Below are 23,869 nucleotides of genomic sequence, written 5' to 3'. Positions count from 1 at the left end.
GGTGGGGTTATAGGGGGTGACCTGGCAGGGCCTGGGGAGGAGTTTTCTATCGCATGTGTCATGGCACATGCGACAGAAATCAGAGGAGTAGGGTGAATGCGGCCGGCGCGCTGCTGTGCGTGCGGCCATCTTGGATTTCTGGGAGGGCATCAGGGGGGGCACTTTGGCGACACCGGGGGACCGGAGGGGACCGGGGAGGAGATTTATCATGTTTGTTCATGCCAGATGGGAGATAAATAATTTTTTACCGGCACTGTCATTTACTGTAACGTGATCATCGGTGTACGGTGTATACCTGTGATCACGTGAGCGGGGACCGGAAAAACCGTCCTGAATCATGATCTCCAGGGTCTCAGCTAGCCCTGAAACCCCGGAGATTTTCTGACGCTGGGGGGCGTTATTCACTTATTTCTGCCTGCTGTTTAAAAACGGCAGATCAGAATAAGGCTACATTAACACGACCGATCCATTTTTGCATTCTGCAAAAAACAGTCCGTTTTTTTCACGGGTGCATCCGTGTGGCATCCGTTTCCGTTCCGTAGACGGTCCGTATGTCATCTGTTTGTCATCCATGTGCCTTCCGTTTTTTTTGTGTACTGCAAAAAAACTGAAGGAGGGTAAATGCATAAATTTACCCAGGATCCATAGCTTCATCCTACATGAGGCGGTCACATGTTCACTCCAGTGCCATTTTCTACTGCTTTTCACAGCGTAGAGCGCTCTGGTGATTTTCTTGTGCTTGTGCACTTCATATCAGTCTTTTCTGTCATTATAATGGCAGAAAGACACAATGTCCCACTCTCCTGCATTTTGTAATTTTGCACCCTTTGGTGCCTTTCATGTGGCATTAAGGGGTGCTTGGCTTTGTATTTAGCCAAAAAAATGAAAAAAAAAATGACGTAGGGTTCCCCCTATTTTTGTAGCCAGCTAGGGTAAAGCAGACGGCTGCAGCCTGCAGACCACAGCTGGCAACCTCACCTTGGCTGGTAATCCAAAACTGAGGGCACCCCACGCTGTTATTTTAAATTAAATAAATAATTAAAAAAAACAAAACACGTAGGGGTACCCCCATAATTGGATCACCAGCCAAGGCAAAGCAGACAGCTGGGGTCTGATATTCTCAGATTAGGGAGGTCCATGGTTATTGGACTCTCCCCAGCCTAAAAATAGCAGGCCGCAGCCGCCCCAGAAGTGGCACATCCATTAGATGTGCCAATCCTGGTGCTTCGCCCCAGCTCATCCCGCGCCCTGGTGCGGTGGCAAATGGGGTAATATATGGGGTTAATACCAGATGTGTAATGTTACCTGGCATCAAGCCCTGGGGTTGGTGAGGTCAGGCGTCAATCAGATACCCTACATCACCAACCCAGTCAGTAATAAAAAAAAATAGACGACAAACACATTTTTATTTGAAAAAACACTCCCCAATACATTTCCTCTTTAACCAATTTATTAGAAAGAAAAACAAATCCAGGTCTGGTGTAATCCAAGGGGTTGCCATGACGATCCACACTGTCCCAGTCTATGCAGTGACCTGAGCTAACATCAATGGGTCAGCCCAGGTCACTGCAGGGCATGACAAGTGCTGCTGTCAGCGAGGTACATTATCTGCGCTGATCTCCTGCACTGCTGACAGCACCTGTCACTGAGTTCAATGACCTTCACAGCCAAGTATTGCGAGAGGCCCGTGACGTCACCGCTAGTCAGTCTCGGGTCGGAAGCGAGAGAAGGTGATGTGACAAGCGGCGGCCATGGAGGACAGTGACAGCCCTGAGGTCGGGACTTCATCACCGCAGGTAAGCCGAGCGGGACCATGTGTGCAGAGTGCCAGGAGGATGTCAGTGTCGTGGACTGCATGGCTGGGGACGTGTGTGTGTGTGTGTATGTATGTGTACATGCCGCGTGCAGGAGGGGGCGGAGTGAGCTGAGCGGGGAAGTGTGGGCTTCCTGCACGTAACTAGGATAAACATCGGGTTACTAACCAAAGCGCTTTGCTTGGATGTCCGATGTTTATCTTGGTTACCAGCTTCTGGCAGGCTGCCAGCGATGGCTCCTGCACACTGTAGCTGTAAAAAGCCCTGCTTTTTGCTGCTAGAACCGTTCTCGAACGTATCTAGAACTCTCGGGCTTAAGCAAAAAGCTTGAGTTCTAGTTCGATCTAGAACAGCCCCCAAAATCACTCGAGCCGCGAACTGGAGAACCTCAAACCGCGAACCGCGCTCAACTCTAGTTGGGAGGGATGCAGTAACCAAGACATAGTTTAAATGCTTGTACCTGCAGATTACCAATAAATCTGCAAGTAAATACTATTTTTGAAGGTGACAGATTTTCTTCAAGAGGTTAGTGCACATAATTTTAAAGGGATGTCAAAAAAAGGATATTAACATGCAGATATGGGGTTAATCTGCAAATTAATAGCATTCTTAGACTGGCTGGTTACCGCACTTAGGGTACGCTCACACGAGCGTTGAAATCGGATTGTGTGTGCCGCCCCTACAGCGGATAGAACCGCTCGGATCTGGGGGTGGTGATTACTCGTGGCTCAAGGGTCTCCGGACCCGGGGGCTAGGGGCCACACTCAAATGTAGAAGGCGTGTATTTACAGGGGAAAAGGTATAGTTCGTGATGTCACACATGGTGTGCGGTAACTGGGAGTACCGCCACTGCCGTTGGGAGTACCTGGGGTGATAGAGTGGGGCAGCAAGATGACGTTACTCTCCACGGGTAGGGGTAGGCCCTGGGACTCCGGATGGTGATGCAGGGATGCAGTGCAGGGGTCAGTCGGGTACTCACTCAGCAGTGAAGCAGACGCTGACAACAGGGTAAAGCAAGTCTCTGACTGCCGCTGCTCCTGAGGGGAGCTTGTCTGGGTCCCGTCCCCTGCAGCACTGCCTGGTGGGCTATAACCTGCCTCCTGGCGCCAATTTGGATTGTCTGTTGTGGCCCGGTAGCTTGGAGCTTTCCAGGCCCCGCTCCCCACTGTGGCTAAGTGAAGGAGCCTGCTCTCAGGAGCTCACGCTTGGGATTTCAGTGGGCCGCTTGCTAGGAAAGCCCTATCCCCCTCGTTGCGTTAGTGCCCCCGATCTCTGAGCTTCGTGGGAACAGTCCATAAAGGCCCTGTCCTCCACAGGTTAATTGCCGGGTCGCCTGAAGCTTCTCACTGACCTAGGGTCCGTGTACCCCGACGTGCCTTCGGTCCCGGACCGATGCTAGGACCAGGCTGCTGACCATCCTCCTTGATGGGTTCCAAGCACCTAGCCTTAATCCCCTGTGACGGGGGTCCGACTGCTCTAGGTCCCTATCACCGTCTGTGACTTAGTCTGCTTCTCCCCTGGGATCTACAACTCCCAGCTTCCTCAGAGCTTCACACAGCTCGAGGGTCACCACTGAACTGACTTGACATCTCCCATCTCCCTGCCTGACCCCTAGGTGGGCGGCCCTATTCCTGCTTAAGCAGCCCACTGGTGTGCCTGACAGGGTGTGGTGCAAGGTGTATCTGGGATTTGTGAATGCTGATGGAGGCAGGGGGGTTTGAGTCCTGCATGGGAAGAGCAGATTGTGCAGAACCCTGTGACGACCCGAATAGTCCAGGGCGTCACAAGTGCAATGCGAGAAAATCTCGCATTCCACTCTGACCAATGCTAGTCAATGAGGGCGAGCAGTTACTCAGCTTTTCTCGCATCCAGATTGTGGATGCGAGAAAAGTAGCAGCATGCTGCGATTTTCTGTGAAAGCCGTATCACTTGAATGGGTACGAGAGAAACATCGGACTGCACTCAGATGTTATCCCAGTGCAGTGTGATATACGCACAGTCTGACAATGGAGGAGATGGGGAGATTAACCCCTCCCTCTCCTCCCCAACGCCTGCCCTCAGCTTCACAGCTGTGACCCGATTGCAAAATCGGGTCACAGTCACATGAAACTCGGCTCACGCTCGCAGCAGGTCATTAGCATATCACATCCAATGTTCTCGCATCGGATGCCATACTCTCGTGTGAGTCCAGCCTTAGGCCCCCTTCACACGTACGTGTCTCCGGTATGTGCTAGGTCCGTGCCCGCATGTACCGAAGACACGGGCACACGTAAACACATTAAAATCAATGGGTTTATGTGCACGCACGAGACATGAGCCCATGTGCTCCACACGGATACATGTCCGTTTTTCTCCGGCAGCACGGGTGTCACACGGCCCGCACCCGTACCACACGGATGTAGTGTGGATGCGGTCCTGTGTGAAACGCGCCGGAGAAACACACATCTCAGAGAAAAAAATAACAAAACTTTACTCACCTTCTCCAGCCCTCCTGTCTCTGCCGCTGCTGTCACTTGCTGCCGGCCGCCGCTCATTATGCTCATTTAATATTCACTTCACTGCGGCGGAAGCGGCAGCAGCAGGGAGTTGGCAGGGCTGGAGACTGAAGATCAGCACCACAGACAGCGACGCCAGGGACAGGTGAGTGGAAAGTTCCCGTTCTCCATGTGTTATCACGGATAACACACTGAGAACACATGTAGTGCCATAAACACGTCACACGGAGGGGAAACGCACCTTTGACACGTCCATGAAACGTGCGTGATTTTCACGGACGTGTGAAGGGAGCCTTAGGCCTGTTTCACACGTCAGTGATTCTGGTACGTATGTGTTTTTTTTTCTACGTACCAGAATCACTGACTTATGCAGACCCATTATAATCAATGGGTCTGCTCACACATCAGTGATTTTTCACTGACCTTGTCTCCATGCAGCGTACCCACGTGTCCGTGATTGCCGCACGGAGACACTTCCATTTTTTTATGGCATCACTGATGTCCCACGGACCACGCAGTGGTGTGATCCGTGAAACACGTGCCAGAAAAAAACGTGCATATAAAATAAAAATAATTTTTACTCACCCGGCTTCAGCGGCGCTGTCTGCAGCCTGTTCTGCCTGCTGCTTCTCAGCCGGCTCATTACTGTCATGCATATTCATGAATGCACGACACAGCCGACCCGGAAGCAGCTGCTGTGGGGGTCAGCGCTGGCCGGATGCTGCACCGTGGGAGCGTTCAGCACCATGGAGAGCGGGAGCGCGCACAGGTGAGTTAATCTCTATGTGCAATCACGGACCACGGAGAACGGAGCCCGGATTGCACTTAGACAACCCACGTGTGCCGTGAATCACGGCACACGGAGGGACATGTGCGTGTTTTACACGTCAGTGAAGAACGTCTGTGTTTTTCACTGACGTGTGAAACGGGTCTTAAAGAGAGGAATGTACTTGTAATTCTTTCCGGCAGTCTCGGGTTTCAGTCATAGAGGCACAAGTAGTTTCAGTCACCCCTCGGTACATGGTAAGTGCCCCGGCACTGATAGACATCCAGCTCTGTACTGATGCAAAGGAGGTCTCATTTAAATTGAACACATCACATTAATAACCAAGACTTGCCTTTGGTAGAGAATGTCTTAGGAAAAATGATAATTTCTTCCCCAGGTATCACTCCCCTCCTTCTACACCCCTTCAATGTAATATTTAGTCACAGATATAATCTCTCTTTTCACCTAAAAACGTCCACTATTTTGTCTGCTCTATATAGTTGGCACCATGAGCCAAAGGTGGATCCAGGATTTGGTGATGGATTGGGTAGGCATTGAAATGAAGCAGATATATCCAAAAATAATAGCCTCATACACTGTTTCTTCAAAGATATCATCACACACAAAGCCTCCCCAGACTAAAATAATTCTAGTTGAAGGGCTTGATTTATTAAAGTGTATTCACCTGGCAAGAAACACTTTGTGAAGTTTTTTTGCGCAAATATTCCCTCAGTCTTAGCTAGCTTCACCAAAGTGAGCAAAGCTTATGCAGGAAGAATCGTGGAGAAATCCACCTATCAATCTCAAAAAATTGATGGCAGGAATGTACTCTCAATATCTGAGGTACACCTTACTTCAGTGATGCCTATATTAAATTGACATTAAAAATTCTGGTCTTATTGAACTGTGCAGATAATGTTGTAAAAAATCATAATACACTACACACTGTACTTACTGTGCCAAGAAGAAATGCTCAGAGAATAGTATGGTGCTTTGAAAGGGACTCAACCAATTTTGTTATAATAAATATACAGCAGAACAGAGTGCAATAGAAGAAATTTATGAGAAATATGATGGTTGTTATCAGGTATAATGTGCTGCTCCTTTTTCTCCTGCTATGTAGGAGGTCAGACTCTGTTTGCTCAGCAATAGCAGCATCGGATATAGCCTTTATATTTCTCTGTGTGGATATCTGTTCACTGCTGACATCACAGTGCATTGATGTCAAATGCAGTATATAGAAAAAGGGAAGGTTTTTCAGATGAGAAGTGACCTACAGAAGGAGGCTAAGGAAATGAGGGGTAGAGATTCAGCACAGCGGAGGCAGCTAGCTGATATTGTTGACATTGTTAAGGAGACAGAGTACCCCTATTATCTTAATGAAGGGACATGCACAAGTAAAATGCACTTAATGAATTAAGAGGCGCACACCACTTAATGAATTAGCACATCATCAGAAGTGTTATTCCGGTCAGAGACTAAAGTATATCTCTGGCGTAAATGTAACTGATGCCATTTTGAAGGGATCTGGGATCAGAAGGACATAATGTATTGTTGATCACAGATCTGCTTTAGTGTCATTGTTTACACTGATATGGAGCATAATTAGTTCCATCCGGTACTGAAGGAATTAAGGTGAATTTCTATCCTGCAGAGATCTAGCAGATAGTTGTAATCTCAGCTGCAGCCACTCCCTTGATGGGAAGCCCCTGTCCGAGGCTATCCAGTTCGTTGACGAGCAAGTTGTCCTTTGGGTGGGAATGCTGCATGTGGAGAAGATCGCTTTCCACGTGTTACTGGGAATGTCGCATCCACTGTTACTGGGCCTGCTGTGGCTTCAGAAACATAAACCGGTGTTGGACTGGAGAGATACTCAGGTGGGGTTACTCCTGCCATGAAAGTTGTCTCATTTCCGTGCAACCTGCTTGGTCGCGTGTGAGACCCTCTAATCTTCCAGGGCTGCTGTCTGCCTACTGGGCCTACGCCTACATCTTTGACAAAAAAGAGGCTGAGATCTTGCCGTGACACAGGCCATATGACTGTCCTATTTATCTCCTTTCCAGTTCAACTCACCTTGTGGTCGTATCTACCCTCTGTCTCAGGCTGAGGCCCAAGCCATATCCAAATACATTAAGGAGAATTTGGTAAAGGGAATCATCCAAAAGTGCTCCTCACTGGCTGGAGCTGGATTCTGCTTTGTAAAAAAAAAAGGATGGATCTCTTCAGCCATGTATTAACTACAGAGGTCTCAACCAAATTACAGTCAAGAATAAATACCCGCTGCCGCTAATACCGGAATTTTTCGACTAGCTATGAGGTTCCAGAATTTTCTCCAACTCAACCTCTGTGGTGTGTACACCCTAATCTGGATACGGTCGGGTGAGGAATGGAAGACGGCCTTCAATATGTGTGACGGCCACTATGGGGTGGGAATTCCAAGGTGTGGACTCCAGAAATGGAAGACGCATTTGTCACCCTCAAGCAGGCCTTCTCTTCAGCTCTGGTACTGCATAGACCAGAGATTAGTAAGCAGTTCATCCTTGAAGTACATGCTTTGTCCTCTGGTGCCAGTGCAGCCCTCATGCAGAAGTCTGCTGCGGGTAAGATGGTAACTTGTGGATTCTTTTCCAGGGCCTTCTCTCCTGCCGAGTACAACTACTTGATTGGCGAACAAGACCTGTTAGCAATCATCTGCAACAACCACAAAAACTTGGCCTACCTTCAGTCGGCTCAGAGGTTTAATCTGCGCCAAGCATGGTGGTCATTGTACTACACGTGCTTTGTCTTCATTGTGCTTTTCTGTCCGGCTGAGAACATCAAGGCCAAGGTGCTTGGTCTTGGACGTTTCTATCAGCCGATCAAGAGAAGGTGCTTCAGCATTTTATCGAGCCTTCCAGGATGTTGCCGATGGCTCCTATAGACTTGTAGAAAAATAGTTTAGTCAGAGGCAAACGAGTCAGCTCACCACTTTCCACAGCGAGCGAAGTCATGAAAGATGCTTGTGAAATCCAATGACTATAAGAAAAAAGAAGGCATCCAACGATGTAAAAACCATACAAATTTTATTCCAATAATATTAATTAAAACCATAGGAAGATGGCACTCAAAAAAAAGCAAACATTTTTCGGACAATGGCGTCCTTAATCATCGCATACCAAACAGCACATGCACTTAAGGGGGCTTTACACGGTAGCGATATCGCTAGCAATTTGTAGCGATAGCGAGTGTGTAAGTACCCGCCCCCATCGCGCATGCGATTGTTTGTGATCGCTGCCGTAGCGAACAATATCGCTACGGCAGCGTCACACATACTTACCTGGTCGGCGGCGTTGCTGTGACTGCCGAACAATCCCTCCTTCAAGGGGGAGGGACGTTCGGCATCACAGCGACGTCACCGCAACGTCACTAAGCGGCCGGCCAATCAAAGCGGAGGGGCGGAGATGAGCAGGACGTAACATCCCACCCACCTTCTTTCTTCCTCATTGTGGCCGGCGGTAGGTAAGGAGACGTTCCTCGCTCCTGCGGTGTCACACATAGCGATGTGTCCTGCCGCATGAGCGATGAACCACCTGGATAAACAACCCTTACCGATTTTTGAGTTTGGGACGACCTCTCCATGGTGAATGATTTTCACCATTTTTGAGGTCGCTTAAGGTCGCTGGTCAGTGTCACACGCTGCGATATCGTTAATGACGCCGGATGTGCGTCACTAACAACTTGACCCCGACGACAAAACATTAACGATATCGTAGCGTGTAAAGCCCCCTTTAGTGTCTTATCTCACATCCTGTTAAGGGTGCTTTACACGCTACAATAAATCTTACGATGTGTCGGCGGGGTCACGTCGTAAGTGACGCTCATTCGGCATCGTAAGTATGATTGTAGTGTGTAAAACCTCCGTGCAATTGCGATTAAACGAAAATCCGTTCATCGCATACACATTGTTCATTCCTCAAAGATTGAACGTGCGGTTGTACAATGTTCCCGAGGCAGCACACATCGCAGTGTGTGACACCCTGGGAACATTGAACGACAGCTTACCTGCGTCCACGGCTCCCGCCGACAATGCGGAAGGAAGGAGGTGGGCGGGATGTTTACGTCCCGCTCATCTCCGCCTCTCCGCTTCTATTGGCCGGCTGCCGCGTGACGTCGCTGTGGCGCCGAACATCCCTCCCACTCCAGGAAGTGGATGTTCGCCGCCCACATTGAGGTCGTATGGATGGGTAAGTACATGTGACGGGGGTTAATTGTTTGTGCGGCACATTCAACAAATTGAACGTGCCGCACATACAATGGGGGCGGTTACGATTGCATACGATATCGTATGCGAAATCATAACATGTAAAGCAGGCTTTACTCCCACTCGACAGACAAGCCAATCACTGCAAATCACTGAAAAAAATTCACCAATTAGTCATAGTGATAGATTAAATCATACCTACAATTCAGGCCATCAGGTATTCTAGTCTGTAACAAGAAAATCCACCAAGATTCTCTGTTCAACAGGATCCGTCTCCGATCACCACCCCTAGGGGGCATGCAAACTTTCTCAATCCCCGTCACTTTACATGAATCAATATTACTGTTATGTACCATGGAAAGTTGACGGGAGGCTGAGGAACCTATAGACTTGTCCCTCCCTGTAAGACGTTCTTTGCAGAAGCATCAATGAAGCGAGTTCTTCAATGGGGTCATTGCTCCAAGCTGGCAAGTCACGCTTCAGCTGATCTTTCAGCATTATTGGTGGCCAACACTGAAACAAGATGTTCTGGAGTTTGTTTTGGCCTCTCCCTCATGTGCCCTCAACAAAACTCCAAAGAAATTTCCTGCTGGGTGGTCCTTGGCAGCATATTTTGATGGACTATATCACTGCCCTGCCATAGTCCTCTGGTTGCACCACCATCTGAGTGGTAGAAGACAAGTTTTTTTAAAATGGCCCATTTCACGGCACTGACTGGGCAAGCACTACATCCAGCGTATCTTCAGGCTGCAGGGTCTTCCGCTTAACATCATGTGCAACAGAGGTGTCCAGTTTATGTCCTGCTTGTGGAGGGCCACCTGCAAGCTACTGTATGTCACCTTGGACTTCTCAGATGGGAACTTGGCAAACGTGGCTCAATCTGCGCTTCTGTAAATGAGACCAAGTCCTCCCTGTTGCACTCCTCTATCCATATGAAGAGGCATCCGGACAAGATACGCCTTAATTCTCCTTTTTTCTGGCCCGGAGACAAGGTATGGCTCTTTTTTGGATACATGTGTTAGGGTGAACTCTTAATCAGAGATCACTAGTTGCCTACTGCCTGGTCTAATTGGTGTGGATCGAGTGCATGCTTGAAAAATGAGATCAGACACAGTCGGATATTCATCTTTCCTCAACAGAAGTCAGCCCATGCTCTGCTTTATTACAACTGAGCTTGCTCTGATATAACCTTGCAAAGGGGCATGGTCAGCCCCACAGTGAGCATACTTGGATGTGTCCATTGGTCAGTGGGTTGAACAATGTGTTAGTCCATGAGCTGATTGGTGGGCGTCATTGTAGGCAGGTCTATGACGTCATCGGATGGATCCATGGTGATGGGAGTGACGTCATCTGGTGGATCCATGCTGATGGTAGGGTCTGTGATGTCATCGGGGGCCATCGTGGCTTCCTCTTAAGAGTGACTGGCTTATGTATAGAGAATTAATTTCATTGAACACACTTCTCACAGTGCTCTATGTTCAGAGGTTAATTAAGTATTTCATCTTATGGCTCTCCTCAACAGTCCCCCCTAAATACTTTATTAACCTTCTGACCCTACTATGGTCCTCTAACAAATCAGCTCTAAGGCTATGTGCGCACAGTGCGTTTTTCGCGGCGTTTTTGCGCGTTTTTCGGGTGCGTTTTTGGCCTCAAAACTGCAGGACTTTGCTTCCCCAGCAAAGTCTATGAGTTTTCATTTTTGCTGTCCGCACACATCTGTTTTTTTTCAGCTGCGTTTTTGTGGTGCCACAAAAACGCAGCATGTCAATTATTCCCGCGTTTTTCACTGCGCTTTTCATCCATTGAGTTCAATGGGATGTTGAAAGACGCAATCAGAAACGCAAATAGCTGCGTTTTGGTGCGTTTTTAAGACCAAAAACGCAGCTATAAACGCAGGAGGTGGGTAGTAAAGTGACGTGTACAGGAAGAGGATTCCTTCTGTCAGTAAACACAGAAGCGTGAATCCTCCCGGTACAGTCACCGCCGCTTCCACCTCCCGTCCTGTGCATGTATGCTGCCGTGCGGCGCCATGTCTGGGCGGGAGGTGGAAGCGGCTGCGAAAACAAAAGTTAACAGTAGAAAAAAAAAAAAAAGTTATACTCACCTGTCTGCAGACTCCCGGTGCCATGCCCGCTCCCATCTCCTCTCACGGTATCGCCACCCCCGCTCCGGCTGTGTGCAGACGGCCGGGAAACCTCCGATGGATGCAGGACCTGGCGATGGATCACCTGATGCAGTCACCTGACGCATCAGCTGATCGTAAGTATCGCGGTGACGCGGGCGCCCGGCCGGTATCAGCGGATGCGTCAGGAGACTTCATCAGCTGATTACCGGCAGCTGCTGCAGCGATCGGACGGGATCAGACTCCCGCCCCATCGCTCCAAGAGCTGCCGGTAATCAGCACATAAGTGAGTATTATTATTATTTTTTTTTTTTGCACCGATGCATCTGCTGATTGTATAAACGGCTTTTATACAATCAGCTGATGTGTGATGGGATTCAGGCACTTGATCCTGACACATAATCTGATCGCTTTGCCTTCCAGCAAACCGATCAGATGATATTGGATCCGGATTGGACGGCGCGGGACCCTTGACCCAGGATTACTGCGGAGGGGGGGTTCTTTATTTCAATAAAGATGGAGTCACTAATTGTGTTGTGTTTTATTTCTAATAAAAATATTTTTCTGTGTGTTGTGTTTTTTTTTTATCTTTACTAGAAATTCATGGTGGCCATGTCTAATATTGGCGTGACACCATGAATTTCGGGCTTAGGGCTAGCTGATAATATACAGCTAGCCCTAACTCCATTATTACCCGGCTAGCCACCCGGCATCAGGGCAGCCGGAAGAGTTGGATACAGCGCCAGAAGATGGCGCTTCTATGAAAGCGCCATTTTCTGGGGTGGCTGCGGGACTGCAATTCACAGCGGGGGGTGCCCAGAAAGCATGGGCACCCTGCACTGTGGATTCCAATCCCCAGCTGCCTAGTTGTACCCGGCTGGACTCAAAAATGGGGCGAAGCTCACGTCATTTTTTTTTTTAAATTATTTCATGAAATTCATGAAATAATTTTAAAAAAAAGGGCTTCCCTATATTTTTGGTTCCCAGCCGGGTACAAATAGGCAGCTGGGGGTTGGGGGCAGCCCGTACCTGCCTGCTGTACCCGGCTAGCATACAAAAATATGGCGAAGCCCACGTCATTTTTTTTTTTTGGGGGGGCAAAGAAATCCTGCATACAGTCCTGGAAGGAGGATGCTGAGCCTTGTAGTTCGACAGCTGCTGTCTGCTCTCCTGCATACACTATTGGAAGGAGGATGCTGAGCCTTGTAGTTCGACAGCTGCTGTCTGCTGTCCTGCATACACTATTGGATCGAGGATGCTGAGCCTTGTAGTTCTGCAGCTGTCTGCTCTTCTGCATACACTAGTGGAGAATGAAGAACACATTGAAGAAGGAAATGACATCAGACCTTTTTTTTTTTGTTCACTGATAAAAAACGCATAAGGACGCAGTGAGCAAAAACGCAGCAAAACGCAGCAAAAAAAACGCACCAAATCGCGGCAAAACGCGTGCGTTTTTTGCCGCGTTTTTTCGACGCAGGTGCGTTTTTGTGCGTTTTTAGCGGCCAAAAACGCACAAAAACGCAGCGTCAAAAAAACGCAGCGTGTGCACATAGCCTTACACGCACTCTACAGTCTCTGCTTCTCTCCCAGAATCCACAGGTGAAGTGGTCCACGACTTCGTACCCGGTGACCTGGTGTACGTGAAGAAGTTTGTCCGCAGAGACTGCCTACAGCCCCGATTTGACGGTCCTTACACTGTAATCTTGGTGACTCCCACGGCGGTGAAACTTGAGGGAAAGAACACCTGGATACACGCCTCTCACTGCAAAAGGGACAAGACTGGAAATGGCACCCGTCATTAGCCTCATAATGATAAGCCTACTAGGGGCGCCTTTGATATTGCCCCTAGAGGGAAAGGTTACCACCTTCTGGGTAACTACGTCTGTATCCGTACAAACCTACAAATTTGATTTTTGTGATGTAGTTGAATGCAAAGGTCGTGGCCTCACTACCAAGAAGTGGTATGAGACAGCGACCAGGGGAGAATTTTACATATGTGTGACCTGCCCCGCTAATGAAAATTGCTACTACTGGTCCGATGTAGGGTGGAATACGGGAAATGACTGGGGATATAAACCCCAGGAGGGGAGGGACCGGAAGGACAAAAATGAGAGATCCCTACTTACCCGAATGACCATAACCAAAGCAAAGGTTTACCCCTGGGGAAGGTGCCATGCCGAAAGAAATTGCTTTCCCTTGTATATAAATATAGAGAACCCGTCATCGGGAGACCTGGGAAAGTATGTTTTGGGTTTACACATGGGAGCCATCAATTATGATGTTGGTCAGTTTGAATTTAAAGATGTAAAGGATAAACCCACTCAAACTCCGCCCACTGTTATCCATAACCCGCGTGAGAAACTACAGGCTGCAGTAAACGAAGTAATCCCCATTCCAGGCCTCAGTTGGGAGGAAGTATTCTCCATAGAGACTCAAGCCAACCCCAGGAAAAATGTATTGATAGAATGGGTGAGGTATAATGTGAGAGTTCAAAACATCTCTGTGGGATGTATTGCTTGTGCTGCTGCCAACACACACCTATATACGCATGCTCTCCACCTCCCTGACGACAATACCACCACATGCCTAATGAGTATGTTGAAAGGATCCGAGGTAACAGAGTGTCCAGACTACGCCCCACTAATACATAAGAAACTTAGAACCCGAGTACCTGGAGGAGTAATAATCATAGCAGACAATTACACTTGTTACAATAGGAGTGACACAGGTACCCAAGTAGGGACATTCAAGCCAGGGTTCTGTAAATCCGACCATGCAGTGAACACTGATCTACTCCACAACCACACACATTATATGTATGACATCTATTGGTTATGTGGAGACGATAAGCTCAGGTCCAGACTACCCTCCTCCTGGTCCGGCCAATGTACTCTGGTAAAGCTGGCCATGAAGTCCCGGATCCTACCCTGGGATCCTGAACCCCCTGCAGACAGGCGTAGAAAAAGAAGCACTGAACAACTTCATCTGGGGTATGAGGAAGACCCCAAAGTCTATATTGATGCCATTGGAGTGCCAAGGGGGGTTCCTGATCAGTTTAAGGCTCAGAACCAGATTGCAGCAGGTTTTGCCTCCATTATCCCACAGGTACAGATCAATAAGAATGTCGACTGGATTAATTATGTGTATTACAGTGAGCAAAGATTTGTCAACTATAGTCGAGATGCCTTCCAGGGTATAGTGGAGGAATTAGGCCCTCACACCAAGATGACCCTGCAGAATAGACTTACGCTTGACATGATCCTGGCCGAAAAAGGAGGGGTCTGTGGAATGATTGGGGAAGAATGTTGTACCTATATCCCACAAAATTCAGGTATAAACGGTAAGACTACAGTGGCCCTTCGGAAGATCAATAAATTGGCGGACGAGCTTAAGAGCAACGCCGGAGTAGACACCTCCTTTTTCTCAGGTTGGTTGGGAGGCCTGAAGGGATTCCTACAACAGCTTTGTCTAGTTATAATTGGTATTGTGGCTTTCGGAATGATTATTCTATGCTGCGTTATTCCCCTTTATAAAAGGATAGCTACCAAAGCCGCCCCAACAGGCGTCTTCCTCTCCGGGGAAGTCGGCTCCCTCATAGCTGAGGTCGAGGAAATGGAACAATACACAGAGCTCAACAAATCCAATCTCACCCCCTATCATAATTTGAAGGATTTAGTTTAGGGAAAGATGGGATAACTCCATGCATTATCTGATAGTGTAGTGTTCGGTTCGTGTGGGGTACTCTACCAGGGAGTTATCCTGACGCGGACGAATGAAAAAGCCCAATTCATCTCCTTTCCCCATGCATGGACAGTCTCAAAGGATGATTTTCAGGGAAAAACTTTGTGTTTAGGGGGGATTGTGAAGGAAAAATATACTTTTTATATTCATGCTTTTATATGCTTTATGCTTTCATACGCTTTGTGTTTATTTCTGCAGAAACATAAGTTTTTCCACTGAAGCTATTTCAACATGGAAACTAGACCAACAGTCAACTGACTATTTTGACACAGAAACTTTGCTAACGGCCGACATCCTGTTTACTGGAAACTACGTGACATACTAGAAGAATAATTCCATTTATAGAAGAATGATTGGACCAATGACGAACGACCGGAATTAGACATATATGACTTTAACCCCTCCCTGCTGTTCCTTTTTCTTTCCTCCTCCACGCCTATACATTTATGTATATAAGATTGTGTTCAGGAAATAAAGGGCAGTGTTGCTGAGTGCTGACGCCCACGTGCACTGGGATTGAACCAGATTCCTTGTCTGACTCTTTCTTATATTGGTACCACACGCTATTAGACTAATTCGGAGTGACGGTGGACGAGGGTATTGTCGTAACGACCCCGACACAGGTAGAACACAATCTAATACTCTACCTGTAATCCACTCCCATATTTCCCATGTACAGGTAGAACACAATCTAATACTCTACCTGTAATCCACTCCCATATTTCCCATGTAGCGGTAGAACACCATATAATACTCTTCCTTTAATCCACTCCCATATTTCCCATGTACCGGTAGAACACCATCTAATACTCTACCTATAATCCACTCCCATATTTCCCATGTACAGGTAGAACACAATCTAATACTCTACCTATAATCCACTCCCATATTTCCCATATACCGGTAGAGCACCATATAATACTCTACCTATAATCCTCTCCCATATTTCCCATGTACCGGTAGAACACAATCTAATACTCTACCTATAATCCTCTCCCATATTTCCCATGTACCAGTAGAACACCATATAATACTCTTCCTTTAATCCTCTCCTATATTTCCCATGTACCGGTAGAACACCATATAATACTGTTGCTTTAATCCTCTCCCATATTTCGCATGTACTGGTAGAACACCATATAATACTTTTCCTATAATCCACTCCCATATTTCCCATGTACCGGTATAACACAATCTAATACTCTACCTATAATCCACTCCCATATTTCCCATGTACCAGTAGAACACCATATAATACTCTTCCTTTAATCCTGTCCCATATTTCCCATGTACCGGTAGAACACCATATAATACTCTTCCTTTAATCCACTCCCATATTTCCCATGTAACGGTAGAACACCATATAACACTACCTATAATCCACTCCCATATTTCCCATGGACCGGTAGAACACCATCTAATACTCTACCTGTAATCCACTCCTATATTTCCCATGTATCGGTAGAACACCATCTAATATCCTACCTATAATCCACTCCCATATTTCCCATGTACCGGTAGAACACCATCTAATACTCTACCTATAATCCACTCCCATATTTCCCATGTATCAGTAGAACACCATCTAATACCCTACCTATAATCCACTCCCATATTTCCCATGTACCGGTATAACACAATCTAATACTCTACCTATAATCCACTCCCATATTTCCCATGTACCGGTAGAACACCATATAATACTCTTCCTTTAATCCTGTCCCATATTTCCCATGTACCGGTAGAACACCATATAATACTCTTCCTTTAATCCACTCCCATATTTCCCATGTAACGGTAGAACACCATATAACACTACCTATAATCCACTCCCATATTTCCCATGGACCGGTAGAACACCATCTAATACTCTACCTGTAATCCACTCCTATATTTCCCATGTATCGGTAGAACACCATCTAATATCCTACCTATAATCCACTCCCATATTTCCCATGTACCGGTAGAACACCATCTAATACTCTACCTATAATCCACTCCCATATTTCCCATGTATCGGTAGAACACCATCTAATACCCTACCTATAATCCACTCCCATATTTCCCATGTACCGGTAGAACACTATATAATACTTTTCCTATAATCCACTCCCATATTTCGCATGTACTGGTAGAACACCATATAATACTTTTCCTATAATCCACTCCCATATTTCCCATGTACCGGTATAACACAATCTAATACTCTACCTATAATCCACTCCCATATTTCCCATGTACCAGTAGAACACCATATAATACTCTTCCTTTAATCCTGTCCCATATTTCCCATGTACCGGTAGAACACCATATAATACTCTTCCTTTAATCCACTCCCATATTTCCCATGTAACGGTAGAACACCATATAACACTACCTATAATCCACTCCCATATTTCCCATGGACCGGTAGAACACCATCTAATACTCTACCTGTAATCCACTCCTATATTTCCCATGTATCGGTAGAACACCATCTAATATCCTACCTATAATCCACTCCCATATTTCCCATGTACCGGTAGAACACCATCTAATACTCTACCTATAATCCACTCCCATATTTCCCATGTATCGGTAGAACACCATCTAATACCCTACCTATAATCCACTCCCATATTTCCCATGTACCGGTAGAACACAATCTAATACTCTACCTATAATCCACTCCCATATTTCCCATGTACCGGTAGAACACCATATAATACTCTTCCTTTAATCCTGTCCCATATTTCCCATGTACCGGTAGAACACCATATAATACTCTTCCTTTAATCCACTCCCATATTTCCCATGTAACGGTAGAACACCATATAACACTACCTATAATCCACTCCCATATTTCCCATGGACCGGTAGAACACCATCTAATACTCTACCTGTAATCCACTCCTATATTTCCCATGTATCGGTAGAACACCATCTAATATCCTACCTATAATCCACTCCCATATTTCCCATGTACCGGTAGAACACCATCTAATACTCTACCTATAATCCACTCCCATATTTCCCATGTATCGGTAGAACACCATCTAATACCCTACCTATAATCCACTCCCATATTTCCCATGTACCGGTAGAACACCATTTAATACTCTACCTATAATTCAGTCCCATATTTCCCATGTATCGGTAGAACACCATCTAATACTCTACCTATAATCCACTCCCATATTTCCCATGTACCGGTAGAACACCATCTAATACTCTACCTATAATCCACTCCCATATTTCCCATGTACCGGTAGATCACAATCTAAGGGTGGCTTTACACGCTGCGACATCGCTAGCCGATTCTAGCGATAGCGAGCCTGATAGCACCCGCCCCTATCGTTATAACGATATGTGAAGATCACTGTCGTAGCGAACATTATCGCTACGGCAGCGTCACACGTACTTACCTGCTCGGCGACGTCGCTGTGACCGGCGAACCACCTCCTTTCTAAGGGGACGATTCGCTCGGCGTCACAGCGACGTCACTAAGCGGCCGCCCAATCAAAGCGGAGGGGTGGAGATGAGCGGGACGAACATCCCGCCCACCTTCTTCCTTCCTCATTGCTGGCGTGTGGCAGGTAAGGAGAGGTTCCTCGCTCCTGCGGCGTCACATGTAGCGATATGTGCTTCCGCAGGGACGAGGATCAACTTCGCCCAAGCGACAGCAGGGATAATTGGGAGAGGACCATGTCAACGAGGAGCGATTTTTGGACGTTTTTGCAACGATCCAAAATCGCTCCTAGGAGTCACACACAACGATATCGCTACAGCGGCCAGATGTGCGTCACAAAATCCGTGACCCCAACGAGATCGCTGTAGCAATCTCGTAGCGTGTAAAGCCCGCTTAATACTCTACCTATAATCCACTCCCATATTTCCCATGTACCGGTAGATCACAATTTAATACTGTACCTATAATCCACTCCCATATTTCCCATGTGTTTTTGTTGGTTTCTGACGTGCTATGTGACAGGTTTCTTCCTTATTCCTTCTCGTTGTTAGATACGGACACTGTGCTATAGCTGTCAGCTGCTTGGAGGCGCCATAACACAGAGACATGGAGAAACACAGCCGTGTGGAAGGAGTCTTCTTATTGTGGCCTCTCAGCTGAGTCACTGCAGGACAGTCCTGAGACTCTTTGATGACCTGTCCATGCTGGCGTACTCTCTTCAGTACGGTCTAGGAAACCAGGTCAGTTGGATCAAGGTTCACTGAACCGCTGCTTACAATCCCATAAGTCTCACATATTCTGCTCCCCCCTAATATTGGACTGTTCAAAACATAATATAAATCTTACCACTGACAGCCAAAGCCAATGTTCTTATCTGTTCAGAGGGTTCTTAACCCCGTCAGGTACCATGAAATAAAATCACTAGTTGTACCAATCTGCATGGGGTCACATTGACCAGACAAGTGTGACGCCCTGGGCAAGCCAGGGGTCACAGGTCACAACAACACACACCCCACATTCCCTGCAGGTACACCAGCTAACCCCAAAATCCTTGTTACCTTCCTCCAGGGGCTGTTGTCCACACCAGGGGGTGGGCCAGGCGGTTGGCTCCGCCCACCGAGGAGTTCACAGCCCTGGAGGCAGGAAGAACCAGGCAGTGCAGTTTAGGAAGTGAAAGTAGAAGGAAGTGAAGTGGTAGTGGAGCAAAGGAGAGGAGCTTGTAAGAGGAGTAAAGAGGTGGAAAGAAACAGTAGTAAAGCCTGAAGTTGGTCCGGGTGTGTGCCCCGGACTGTGACAGCAAGGTCAGCAGACGGCGGTGATAGTCTGCAGGGGGAGAGTGGGGAGGTGCACAGCGCTGCCCCTGCACCTCCACAGGCCCCATACCCGCCTGTCCACCATCCCAACCCCATCACTGGGCCCCGGGAGCACCACAACCCCTACCCACGGAGGGGCACATCAACAACTGGCTGCTCCATACCATCACTCCCGGGCTCCCCATACAGAGCAGCGGTGGTGTTAACAAATCACCACAACCGTGGGTGGCGTCACGGACAATAGACTATCCCAAAACACCCAATCCCCTTTTCACTCACGGGCGAGGAGCGCCGCTCGAGTCCCCGGGATCCGGCCCATCGCTCGAGCCACCGAGCAGCGGCCGCAGCAGCCGTGGTGCCAGCCGGACCAGACCAGCAGCAGGGAGAGCGCGGCGTCCCCTCCTCCGCCCGCGACAACTTGGCGTCACGAACAGGATCTTACCGCTCTGCCGTTGGGTAGAGGTGCGCCTTGTGACCGCCGGAGGTATCCGGCCGGAAAATTTCAGAAGTCGCCATCTTTGGCGCGAAAAGTTCCCGCTCGAGCGTCTTCTCGAGTAGTAGAGGCGCGAAGGCCAAAACTCCGCCCCGATAGAGGAGGGGCCGGAAAGAAGCTAAGGGGGACGCGGATGGAGAAATGGCGGCGTCCTCGAATTGGAGTGCGGGAATACCCGCCACCGGAGTACCTAAGCTTTGGGGGAAACGAGGCGGAGTAGCGTTTGAGGACTGCGGCCCGGGTGAACACCCCGCCGGGACCGCTGCGTGGCTGGAGCGGGAGTTGGGCCGGTTCTGCGTGAAGGTGAGGGCGCAGAGCCTGCAGCAGTTGATGGACTGGAAGGCAGAGATGCGCAGGATGGTTGCCGTAGTGGGGGCCCGTGAGCAAGGGGCGGCTGCGGCCGTGCCGCGTCGCGACCAGTCCACCCAAATCCCAGAACCAGCCCTGATTGAGTGGGAGACGGACGTCAGCGCCGCGGCCGGGGGGCCGGAGAGAATGGCGTTGATGGAGGAAGAGGTCCCAAGTGTGCTGCTTCCGCCGCCGTACCTAACGGCTGTCAGTGGGTCGGGGTTGAACTGCCGATGGAAGGAGAACCCCATGTACCGTTCGGTCCCTGAGTGGGCCGACCCCCTGCGGTGGTAGCCACATCAAGGTCAGCGGAGCACCGTTGCACCGTCCCCGTTGGGACCACCAGTCTGAGGATGTTAAAGTGTGTTTGTTTGTAAAGAATGATAAGAAAATGATTATCGTGAAAGTCACCTGATTCAACCGTGATTTGGAAACCGGCCGTGCTGGCACCGTTGTCCCCGTGGGGACTGTTTAAAAAGGTTGCATGGAGAACTTTCCATGGACAAGCCCGTGAACTTGCAGGGCAACCACAGACGCTAGTGGCTTGTAAATAAAAATCTTTTGTTGCAGCTGACCGTTACCGCCTCCGGAGAGGCAGGTTGGAGGGAGGGCCCGCAGCAGAGCAGGCTGGGGCCCAGCCACCACAGGAACCGGTGGCTACCCTCTGGAGGGGAAGGACAGATCCCGCTCGGGTGACTTGGTGCAGGACTTGGGTCAAGGGGTGCTGCCTGGGTTTTAGGGGCAGCATCAGGGCCAGGTTACTTGGGTGGGAGAGAGCGGCAGCCGCAACCGTTTAAAACCGTAACGTTTAAGCAATGAACCTCCCGCTGTGGGATGATGCCATAATTTGTAAATATGTTACCGTTTTACCGTTTTTCTATTTTCAGAAAACAAAAAGGAAAATAAAACCGGTGTTGGACGGGCAGCCCGAGGACGGTCTGCGTTTTGCTAAGGGGGAATGTGACGCCCTGGGCAAGCCAGGGGTCACAGGTCACAACAACACACACACCCCACATTCCCTGCAGGTACACCAGCTAACCCCAATATTCTTGTTGCCTTCCTCCAGGGGCTGTTGTCCACACCAGGGGGTGGGCCAGGCGGTTGGCTCCGCCCACCGAGGAGTTCACAGCCCTGGAGGCAGGAAGAACCAGGCAGTGCAGTTTAGGAAGTGAAAGTAGAAGGAAGTGAAGTGGTAGTGGAGCAAAGGAGAGGAGCTTGTAAGAGGAGTAAAGAGGTGGAAAGAAACAGTAGTAAAGCCTGAAGTTGGTCCGGGTGTGTGCCCCGGACTGTGACAGCAAGGTCAGCAGACGGCGGTGATAGTCTGCAGGGGGACTGCTCGGAGGTTGCTGGAAGGACCGCGGACGGGTGGTGACCCGGCGGTCTGGAGCAGTATACGAAGAACAGTCAGCACCAGGGCAGGGGCTTTTCGGATCCCAGCAAGGCTAGGAATCGCCATAATTTGCCAAACCCGTCAGTGAAGGGGACGCCTGTCTCCTAACAACCAAGTCCCGATTGAAGGCAACAGTCCGACCATTGAGGGGAGACACCGCCACCGCCAAGGCACCAGTTTCCCAGGGCCAGCGCCTGCGGGCAAGAGAGAGGCTCCTCCGGCCCAGATTGAAGCCGGGGAGCGAGTAACCGGTGGGGACCCATCGCTACCAAATAGACATTCCATAGGTGCAGGGAAGAGACCGTCACCGATAACTGCAGGGAACCGCAGCACCGTGAACCGTCCGAGGGACCCGTCCAACCAGCCGTTTGTTTACCGAGAACTGTGTCGTGGTTACTGGCTGAGTGAGTACCTCCGTGCCGTGCGGCACAGCGCTGCCCCTGCGCCCCTGCACCTCCACAGGCCCCATACCCGCCTGTCCACCATCCCAACCCCATCACTGGGCCCCGGGAGCACCACAACCCCTACCCACGGAGGGGCACATCAACAACTGGCTGCTCCATACCATCACTCCCGGGCTCCCCATACAGAGCAGCGGTGGTGTTAACAAATCACCACAACCGTGGGTGGCGTCACGGACAATAGACTATCCCAAAACACCCAATCCCCTTTTCACTCACGAGCGAGGAGCGCCGCTCGAGTCCCCGGGATCCGGCCCATCGCTCGAGCCACCGAGCAGCGGCCGCAGCAGCCGCGGTGCCAGCCAGACCCGAGCAGCAGCAGGGAGAGCGCGGCGTCCCCTCATCCGCCCGCGACACAAGGGTTAAGAAAGATGTCTTTATTGAAACCAGCATGATTTAGCGTCTTCCTCCATAAAGCCCAACATCCAGCGGAAATCATCCTTCAGTACTACAGTATTTTTATTGGACAAGGAGCCATGCGACCATAGGGGAAACAGTCAGGGTCACTTTATTAACCCTTTCCAATACGGCAATTTTTCATTTTTGCGCTTTAATTTTTTCCTCCTTTTAAGAACCATAATATTTTCTCTAGTCCCTTCCACGACAGCATAGGAGGTTGGCTCTCCATGCCCTAATTAGGACAGGAAGCACAAGAGGTTAAAAGGACCCTCCCACCTCCCATAGCCAGTGTCTTTCCTGTCCCCATGGGGCATGGAGAGGTTTTATTTTTTCTCCTATGCTGTGGTGGCCGGCGAACTGCAGTATATGTGTATATTTGGTTTTTTTTTTCCTTTTCCCCTACCTTAGCTGGGCAGTATCGGTCGGGCCTTCGCCGCTCCTCCCATACTGTTCCCTCACTCTGTGAGGGACCGCTGCTCCAGCCTTCCGGAGCTCCTCTGGGGTGATGAGGGCTGTGTAGCTCCCCGGCCGGCGTCCTCCCTGAGCCGCCAGCCGCCTCCTGTATGCACGCTGCAGTACGAGCCGGAAGTGCTGCCGCGGGCGGGACTTCCAGTCTCGCGACCTTCCGGTATGGGCACTTCCGGTCGCGGAGGCAGCGTGACGGATACGCCGTCGCTTCCACGGCCTGTCAGGGACCTGATGCGGGAGGCGGGGAACGTTCCCTGTCACTGGGGGGGGCAGGCCCTTCTGCATAAAGGCCACCCTGAAGACTTCAGAATCATGGTAAGGACTTCTACTGTGCTCCCTGACATGTCTTCCCCTGCATCTGCATCTGCAGA

The 23,869-nt window shown here is 49.2% G+C and overlaps 1 long non-coding RNA gene across 2 annotated transcripts in view; it reads left to right on the top strand.

Annotated features, from left to right (window-relative positions):
• The window catches only part of LOC142293783 (uncharacterized), a 113,662-nt gene extending 97,965 nt beyond the window's left edge, over window positions 1-15,697 (top strand). For both annotated transcript variants that reach the window (XR_012751294.1, XR_012751293.1), the window contains one exon: window positions 15,377-15,697. This is a non-coding gene — a long non-coding RNA (uncharacterized LOC142293783). The remainder of the gene's footprint in view (window positions 1-15,376) is intronic.
• Window positions 15,698-23,869: the final 8,172 nt, after the last annotated feature.

Source organism: Anomaloglossus baeobatrachus, chromosome 1, assembly GCF_048569485.1.
Source record: "Anomaloglossus baeobatrachus isolate aAnoBae1 chromosome 1, aAnoBae1.hap1, whole genome shotgun sequence".
NCBI classification, from domain to species: Eukaryota; Metazoa; Chordata; class Amphibia; order Anura; family Aromobatidae; genus Anomaloglossus; species Anomaloglossus baeobatrachus.
This window is presented reverse-complemented; position numbering and strand designations above follow the sequence as displayed.